Source organism: Ursus arctos, unplaced genomic scaffold (assembly GCF_023065955.2).
Source record: "Ursus arctos isolate Adak ecotype North America unplaced genomic scaffold, UrsArc2.0 scaffold_22, whole genome shotgun sequence".
Lineage (NCBI taxonomy): Eukaryota > Metazoa > Chordata > Mammalia > Carnivora > Ursidae > Ursus > Ursus arctos.
The window spans coordinates 61,212,897-61,222,709 of record NW_026622897.1 but is presented as its reverse complement, the minus strand read 5'-3'; the positions used below and the strand labels follow the sequence as shown (position 1 = coordinate 61,222,709).

The window sequence follows — 9,813 nt, the reverse complement described above, 5'->3', positions numbered from 1 at the left end:
CGAGCCCTGCATCAGGCTCTTTGCTCGGCGGGGAGTCTGCGTCTCCCTCTCCCTCTGCTGCTCCCCCTGCTTGTGCTCTCTTTCTCTCTCTCTCTGTCTCACATAAATAAAATCTTTTTTTTTCTTTGAAAAAAGAACTCTTACGGAGGTCCTTACTTATGAACTTATTCGTCGTCACGTGCCAATGGAATGAGACTGAGTAGTCGTCGCTGTTACTGATTCCTGTCAATAGCGTTTTTAAAGTGCCCTGGAGTATCTGGATGTTCCCGCTCAGCCGTCTCACCTCCCTCGGCCTGCCTTTCCTCACGTCTGCAGGACTTCTCCACCACTTCCGCTGCTGCCCTTCGGCTTATTTGTGTGAGTAGGTGGCTCTTTCCCTTCCTTTCCCTTCCTCCCTCTTTCCCTCCTTCTCACAAACACTGGATACCCACTAAGTGCGCTGTGAGCGCCTGAGGGGCACAATGACGCTGGTGATAGGACCGCTGTCTTCGAGGGCCGTCCGGTGGTGGAGAGGCAGGTCGGAAGGGGATGGAGCGCGATCAAAATGGCGCGCAGCGAGGACTGGGGGTACGGGGCTGCGAGGGGCGGAGGGTAGAGGAGCGTAAGCTGGGGGGTAAGAGACGTGAACGTCGCTAGTAAGGTAGAGGAGGTGTGACTGAGCACTCATGCTTTGTTTAATCGTTGTTTAATCTGTATGAATTTTAGGCATTGATTTGAGGCATTTGCAGTTCATTGTGGTAGAACTCATAGTTGGCCTGAAGATTGAAGTGTGTATTTTATGTCCTTAAAACATCTCCTACAATAGATTTTTTTTTAATTTCCAGAGGTTTAGCATGATAAATATTATTGCTCATGATTTCTTGCTTCTGTATTACTGGAAACTTTTTCTACCTATTATTCAGAGAAGCCCATTTTGCAATTTCTTAAGGATTCTGACCTGGTCACTGGACAGTCATCATGAGATTAGATTCTGTGTCATATTGAGTGTCTTCCTCAGAGTCTCAACTTCTGTATTTATTAGTATTTCAGTTACTTAGTTTACTTTGGTTTTAAAAAATCCTTACACTTGGGGCGCCTAGGTGGCTCGGATGGTTAAGCGTCTGCCTTCGGCTCAGGTCATGATCTCCAGGTCCTGGGATGGAATCCCACATCAGGCTCCCAGCTCAGCGGGGAGTCTGCTTCTCCTTCTCCCTCTGCCTCTCCCCCTGCTTATGCTCTGTCTCTCTCTCTCTCTCAAATAAATAAATAAAACCTTTAAAAAAATAAAAAAATCCTTACACTTAATGTTGTTCATAAAATATTCATAAATCTTACAGACCTTATTTGTGATAATAAGTAACTAGTTTAACAGATATTTAATAAAGCACCCACTATGTGGCAGGCATTGTGGTGAGCACTGGGATAAGAGAAAGATGGGGTCTGTACCTTCATAGAGCTTACAGCCTGATGGGGGAATACAGACAAGTAAGTGGGCAGCTGGAAAGGTGCTGTGAAGTACATGGTACTGCTTGACTCATACAAAAGGGACCTGACCCAGACTTAGGGGCCTGGAGATGTGTTTTTGAATGGAGTGGCATCTACCTTAAGACTTAAGGGTGGGTGGAAACCATCCAGGTAAAAGGTAGAGTGACAGGGCACAGTGTTTCAAGCAGAGGAAACAAAATGTGAGTGTGGGTGGACCTGAGACATAGAGGAGCTGCAAGAATGTTGACAGGAGCCTAGAGTACGAGACGGGGGGGAGCAGAGAAAAATGAGGCTAGAGACCATATTATACTTATCACGCTGGGTTTGGTGAGCCATGTTAAGGAATCGACTTTAATTCAAGGTAAGAGGGAGTGATGGATGGGGTTTAGTACGGAGATGGCCTAAATTGATATGTGTTTTAAAAAAATCATTTTGGTTGCAGTTTGGTGAATATACTGGAGAGAGCTCAAGATGAAGAGATCAGTGAATTGGACACTGGGATAGTAATTCAAGTAGGAGATATTGGAGTGGCGGAGGCGAAATAGCCACAGGCATTACATGACCAAGACTTTAAGTGAGACGGAAGCTCAGCTTAACTGGACATTGGACTATGCTTTGAGTTTCTGTCTTGACGAAAAACTCCTGGATTTTTTAAATGTATTTTTAAGTTTTTATTTAAATTCCAGTTAGTTAACATATCATGTTATATTAGTTTCAGGTGTGCAATATAGTGATTCAACACCTGCATACAACACCCAGTGCTGATCACAAGTGCCCTCCTAATACCCATCACCTGTTTCACCCCTGCCCACCCCCACGGCATTCTGGTAACCATCAGTTTGTTCTGTGTATTCAAGAGTCTGTTTCTTGGCTTGCGTCTTTCTCTTTTATTTTTTTTCCCTTTGCTCATTTGGAAAAACTTCTGGATTTTAAACTGTTTTAGAACAAATATTTTATGACATTTAAAAAATCATGTCACTATTAAAAATACTATTAAAAATAGTAGCACATATTATAAAGTGTACCAGACATTATTCTGAGCGCTTTACATTATTAATTGATGTACACTTGACAGCAATCCTATGAGATAGCTACTGGTTTTATCTCAATTAGACAGATGATAAAACTGAGATGTAGGCTAAATAATATGCCTAAGGTCAGATGGCTAGTAAGTGTCTAAGGTGGGATTTGAACCATGCCAGTTTGGGGTCAGGGTCAGTTCTCTTAATCACTGTTCCCCATTCCTGAGAGTTTGGGGGATGAGACATGAGCCATTTTCTCCAACTCTCTGCTATTCTGTATCTGTTCTGAAGAGAAGCAGATTAATTCCAAAGGAAGTTAGAGGTAGAAGCAGGATTTATGGATTTAGACAGAGGGAGGAGAGTAGAATGACTCTCAGATTTGTGGTTTGGCCTCTTGGGTGACCGTGGGACCCTTCATGGAAACAGGAAGCCGCAGAGGCGGGAGAGCAAGTCTGGGCGAGGCTGGAGGGTGGAGGAGGAGCAAGGCGAGGTAATTACTGCCGTCATTAGAAACGTGCTGGCTTTGCGGTGCTTGTGGGTCATGCTCGTAGATATGCTCAGGGGACAGTCGTAGTACAGATCTGCTTGTTTGCTCTCACCGTAGCTGGGACTCAGAGAGAGAGAGAGAGAGAGAGAGAGAGCGAGAGAGCTGTGGCTGCCAGATCCAGAGCAGCTTCTGTGAACCAGGTCTTGGTTTAAATAGGCAGGAGCCTTCTAGGTGAGGGAAGCACAGTGTACCCGATGACTTCTTGCTCACAGTGGACACTTCCTGGTAAGACTGTAGGTGGAATGAGAAGATCTGAATTCTAGGCATTTTTTTTTTTCTTGTAAAGCATGTGGCCGGTGGCAAATCATTCCTCTTCTTTGGCTTTCTTTTCATTTATTTATTTGACTATTTTAAAATCATTTAAATTCATGTTTAATAGGTTGCCCTTCAACTGAAAATGTTCATCTACAAAAGAATAATTCTATCTGCTCTGCTTGCCTCATAGTCGTTGAAAATCCGAGTGTCCTTTAATGGGCCTTCTGTTTCTGAGATTCTTATTTCAGGAATTGAACTCAAATGTTTGAACATGCTTTGTAAATGGTAAAGTAAGAGAACAAATATGAATTAGTGGCACTTGGTGTTTTGTAGAGATTATGTACAGAAATCTGTAGATAGTGGCAAGTGCGCCATGGCTCCTGATTGTCTTGCTCGTGAAATTCAGACTCTTGAGCTGATTCTTTGGGGTCTGGGCCTCTCTCTGGTGGCTAGAAAATGAACAGAAATGATTGGATGTCATATTTTTTTTGGAAGAGGAACTAGCAAAATTTGCCCACTGACAATAAGAAAGAGAAAAAGAGATTGGTGATGACTGTAACTTTGCGGTTTCCAAGTCCACAGTACCATTTGAAAGAGAACATTACATAAGAATTTCCAGGAACCGTGCTAAGTGACTTATATCTTGATTTGATTTAATTCTCACAGTTAACTATCATTACTCCCATTTTATAGATGAGCAAACTGGGGCTTGCCTAAGGTCACACATTGGTAAATGGCAGAGCTGGGACGCAAGCCCAGGTCTTCTTATCCACAGAGCCTCTGTACATAGCTATCCCACTATATGTTCTTTTGGCTTTAAGTTTATTTTTTGACTAGATTATACTTATACATGGTATAATTTAAAAACAGAAGGGTATACAGTGAAAGTCTTCCTTTTCACCCTGTCTCCTGATACTCATTTGCCTAAAATGAGAGTCCTTTCAGAGATGTTCTGTATGTATACATAACTGTAAATTAAATATATAAAAATACACATATATAATACCCAAGCAGTGTATTACATACAGATAAAATTTCACTCATTTTACACAAACAGTAGTATACTACTGGCCTGCTCCTTGATTTTTTTTTCTTTTTGCCTAACAATATCTAGGAGATTTCTTCAGTTAAAAAAAAGGGCTCTTCATTTTTAAATTGCTGTATGGTACTCCACTGTACGCATATACCACCAGTCCCCTTTTGAAGAACTGTTTGCCAGTATTTCACAATTATGAACAATGTCTAATAAAGAACTTTGAATTCGAGTGATTTTGTGCACATGCGAGTCCACCGTCTGTGCTAAATGACAACCTCAGGGGTTGCTCGGACCGTGGTGAAGGGCGCTATCGGAAGAGCTACATTTTCTTACCAAGATGGAAGGTGTTTTTTATTCCAAGTATACAGGTGTGTGATAATCAACAACTATGTAGGGTTTCGGCACCAAAAACAAAAAGAACAACTGTGTAAATGCTTTCCTGTCAGCAGGGCCCCACACCAAGCACTGTAATCGTCTATACGTGAGGGCTTGTAGACTTCCAAAATGAGAAAAAACAAGGTTATGGCACAGCTGACTGACCTGGAGTGAGAGATGCCTGCATGTGAGCAGACATTTACTCAACAGAGTGCAAATTTTGTTCCTAAAGAAAAATGACTCATTACTGCTTGGAAGAACTTCCCCGGAGATGCACTGATGCGTTTGACCCTGAGTAGGGTTACCGTACGGTTCTTGCTTAGGAAAGGTGCCATATAAACATGGCTGTCATGGCTCTGTTGCCATTGAGTATATCCAGGAAATGGGCAAAAGGGAATTTTTAAGATCTATGTGTAAAGTGAAGAAAGCCAAAGCAGGCTCGTGCCTAAAGAGCTGCGGAGCCGTGAGATGGGGTGGGGTGCAGGCCGTTATGCACTTACGTCTTCGTCGCTTCTGCGCTGCCAGAATCTGGGAGGAAAATGGAGGTAAACATTAGTACACTCACATAGTACTTTGTATTCTTCTGAGTTAGCGAGTGGGCAATTACTGTTTTCAGGAGTGGTTCTAGATATTCTAACCTGAGGAGTGTAGAAAAAATAATACATGTGTCTGTCTAGATAAACAGAGCTAAGGAGAGTGGCATGGCAGAATCAAGAAACATATTTAAGATTGTCTGCCTAGAGCACAACACATAAATAGTAAGTAATAAATGAAGTTTGTGAAAAGCCGTGTAGGCTTTTGAAATTTGGGTCACAGCTGAGTTTGATTTGCTGTCCTAATAGTCTAATTTATTAATTATGCATTCTCCGAGTATCTTTGTTGGTTTTTCTTTCTGGCTGTTTTCTGTTCCATAGTTATTAGCTCTAGAATCTATAGTAAATGGACTCAAGAATGCAGACCAAAGTCACTTTAATTAATAAAAATGTGAAATCTCTTACCCAGAAATATAGCTTCTTAGTTTATTGGTATTGTATTTGGAACATAATCATTACATGTAACAGAGTGATACTACCATATTTTAGTAGTTGTATCATATTAGCTACTAAATACTAATTTCTGATAACTCCGAACTGGATACGTTTTGGGGCTCCTGTCTGGCACTTTCTTCAAAAATGGATCTTCCCATCCCACAGCCTCTGTTCTGACACATCTGAGTTCCTGCCACTGCCAGTTTGAGGCCCCCCCTCAAAGTCTGATTACACCAAGGTTGGCTAATTGGTAGGCAGGCTTTTCAGCAGTTTATGATCTGTGTCGCTTGACTTGTTCTCATGCGTGTAACACGTGGCTGTCAGCGTCCAAGAACTTGCTTCCCGCAGGTTTCCACAGTTTGCTGAACCAGACTCTGAGGTCACACGTGCAGATCTCTGGCTCAGCCGGGCCCAGAGTGGCAATGACCTTTTTCTTGTCGAGCCGTGTTTGCATCTTCACTTCTCACTTTGTGCATTCTCTCTGCTGGAGAAGGAAGAAACAAAATAGAAATGTGAACACATTTTTAGGATGCGATCCTACGTAGAGCTCATTGCTATTTCATTCTTTTATGGGTTGTGATGTTTTAATGGAATGCTTATGTTTTATTTAGTTTGACGTCACAAATGAATCCATATATAAAAGCAACATTAAACCAACTATTTTTTTTTTTTTTTTTACAAAATTACCATGTCTCTGAGTCAGGCATTCACCTTTAAATGTTCTAGTGATGGTACTCTGATGGAGTTCACCTGTGGGTTTGGAGATGGACTGAGAGCAGTACGGATTTGGAGTTCACTTTGGTACTCTGGGGAGTTTTGCTTGAGCGAGAACTGCTGCCATCGATTGGGTCGTGGGAGCTTAGACCACAGCATCTTACGTGAGAGCTTCAGCGCCTTTGTGTGCTAGTCGGCAGGTGTCATGATTCTTATGTGACGGCTCAGAAGATAGAGGTGCGGAGGTTCGAAAGCTTGCGCGGGAGCAGGGAATGTCCAGGAGCCTGCAGGGGTGGGGATCTGAGCGCTGCTCCACCCATGGGATCATACTTCTCTGAGTCTCTCTGATCAAGTAGTTGCAGATAATGCTACGGCAGTCTGTTCTTTGTTCGTGGTCAGTTATTGTTAATCAAGGAGCGGGAGGGATCATAGTGATGTGTAAAAATAGTTGATCATTTAAAAGTTACACTGTATGGTACATCCTCCTTTGGTCGTTACTCACAAATTTGTCAAAATAGTATGGTAGAGGGCTTTTAAAAACAGGAGATCCTAGGCTTATTTAATTTCTGTTCTTTCCCCCAATATTTTTTTATACTTTAAAAGAATGTAGAGTGATAACTTATACATTCTGAAGCTCAGGAAACATTTCCATTTTAAAATTAAACGAGCATCTTTGATTTCTGGTTTCAAAAAGGTATTCCACCCTGAAAACATATTATTAACATTGTTTAAATACAAAATATGTACAGAAAAACTGATATTCTTGTTGCTTATATTTACTTAGTATATGTGACTTGCTTCCTTTTAATGCTATACATTTATTTCCTAAGTCCTACTTTGAAAATGGTGAATGTTGGAGTACATTTACAGTTAGGTCACAGTTTGAGATTACAGATGCCTCTCCTATGAAAAATGCATATTTTCTAATTTTTTTGGTTTATAAGCCTCAAAGTCTATTTTACTCTTTGATGTGGACTAGTCCTTAAATTAAACCACTGGATTAGTGCATGAAATTTGTTGAAAGCTGTTTCTTTGCATTATTCTGATGCTTTTCCTAAATAAGTATCTGGTGTTCACCCTACATTTTTAAAATAACTTTTTATTTTGAGATCACTGTAGAGTCACATGCAGTCATAAGAAATAACAGAGAGAGATCCTGTTGGACTCTTCATGCAGTTTCCCCTAGTAACATTTTACATAACTACAGTTCAATATCACAACCAAGAATTGACATAAACACAATCTGCATACCTTATGCAGGTTTCACCAGTTTTTACATATGTGTGTGTGTAGCTCCAGTCCTTCATGCCACAACCATCGCCCTCTCTCCTCACCTAACCCCTGGGCACCACTGGTCTCCTCTCCATGTCTGCGTAGTGCTATCATTCCAAGAATGTTATATACACACATCTTATTTCCCCCCTCCATTATAATGCATGGTATCTGAAAATAAGAACAACTACAAGAAAAATGGCAAAGGATTCTTAATATTTGTGCTTATTTCATCAGGTGTTCTAAGGTTTTCTTTGAAAGAAGGCAAAGTTATCACCTTAATGTTCACTAGGTAAATTATTTTCCCTGGGCATAAATTATAGTTTTCATATACTAAAATGCTGAGTTACCAAATCTGTATAGTTGACATATTCAGAAATGCTTGTAATTCAGCCTTCCACTTAAATATCACCTTTTCAGAGAGACTATTTTGATGATTCAAACTACAGCAGTTTCCAAGTTACTTTCAATCTCATTGTCCTCTATTTTCATGATAGCACACAGGCATTTTATGATTTGTCTCTCAATCCCTCTTTAGCTCTTAAAATACAAGCTCTGGGAGAGTAGGGACCTTATTTTTAGTTTGCATCTTGTATTTCCAGCACCCAGAGCGGTGCCTCTGCAGAACATGGTGTTATTGCATAACATGCATTTCGTAGGTCTGAAAACATATCTTCTAAGCCCATATTGTTTGTTTCCTTTGATGATAAATTATAATTTTTAATGGTGCCCCGACTGTGCCTGAGTTTTGGTGTATAGTGCTGAAATGTTTGAATCATTCTACTATAATTTAGTCAGCCAGTGACTTGTTTGGGAACATTAAATACCCGGGAAGCAGAACAATTCTTGCATTCCCTAGTCAGGTCTGTTTGCAGGCATCCAGTAGTCTTCTGTGAATTGACAGAAGCCTAGAACATCTATCATTTGCTTCCCTTCATAGAATTACTCTTAAAAGTTTGGTCCAATAGCAGATTTCCTGGGTTTGAAGCCTGTCTCTATCATTTATTAGCTGTGTGGCCTTGCGCAAATTACCTAACCTCTCTGTATCTCAGTTTCATAATCTGTTGGATAAGGGTATTAATAGGACCTATTTTATAGAGTTGTTACAAGAATTAAGTGAGACACTGTCCTAAAAATACTTAGACCACTTCCTGGAACATAAGAGATGTTTAATAATAATGCTAGCTATTATTATTCAGTGTGAGAAATTTAGGATCTGTTTTATTCACACATCAAGCAGTTGAAATAACACAATTTATGGCATACATCTAATCAGATAGTAATGGATCGTAAGAGTTTTATCTATAATCAGAAAATGGATTTCAGGTTTATTTATTTCCCCTTATTACATCAGATGGTTTTGTGAACATCAAATAGTTTGGAAAGTGTTGAAAGGAAATGAAATCTGAGAGGCCTGGGAACATATTCTCTTGACTGTTGGTTGTAATTCTTGCTTTGAATGAGAGGGGTCACCTCAGAACATAGACTGGTCTTCTGTTGTCCATGCAAATTACGATCACTAATATGAGTTTCCCAGACACAGGTTAAATCTGATAGTGAGAGGCAGTCATGAAGAGGATTAGGAAGCTACTGCTGTTTGGTTTTAGCTCCCCTCACTCCTCTTAGAGCTCTCTCTTCGTTCTTTTTTATTTTTTTTTAAATAATTTTTATTTTGTTATATTAGTCACCATACAGTACATTCCCAGTTTTTGATGCAATGTTCCATGATTCATTATTTGTGTACAACACCCAGTGCACCATGCAATACGTGCCCTCCTTACTACCCATCACCAGCCTATCCCAGTCCCCCCTTCCCCCCTCCCCTCTGAAGCCCTCAGTTTGTTTCCCAGAGTCCACAGTCTCTCATGGTTCATTCCCCCTTCTGTTTACGCCCCCTTCATTCTTCCCTTCCTTCTCCTACTGATCTTCCTATTTCTTGTTCCATAAATGAGTGAAATCATATGATAATTGTCTTTCTCTGCTTTACTTATTTCACTTAGCATTATCTCCTCCAGTGCCGTCCATGTTGCTGCAAATGTTGTGTAATCGTTCTTTTTGATGGCCGAGTAATATTCCATTGTATATATGGACCACAACTTC

At 40.5% G+C, this 9,813-nt stretch overlaps 1 protein-coding gene across 1 annotated transcript in view; it reads left to right on the top strand.

Moving 5' to 3' along the window:
* Positions 1–279: 279 nt before the first annotated feature.
* Positions 280–9,813, top strand: part of STK33 (serine/threonine kinase 33) — a 136,068-nt gene continuing 126,534 nt past the window's right edge. The window contains exon 1 of the mRNA XM_057316797.1: positions 280–357. The gene's annotated coding sequence lies outside the window, so the exon portion shown is untranslated. The remainder of the gene's footprint in view (positions 358–9,813) is intronic.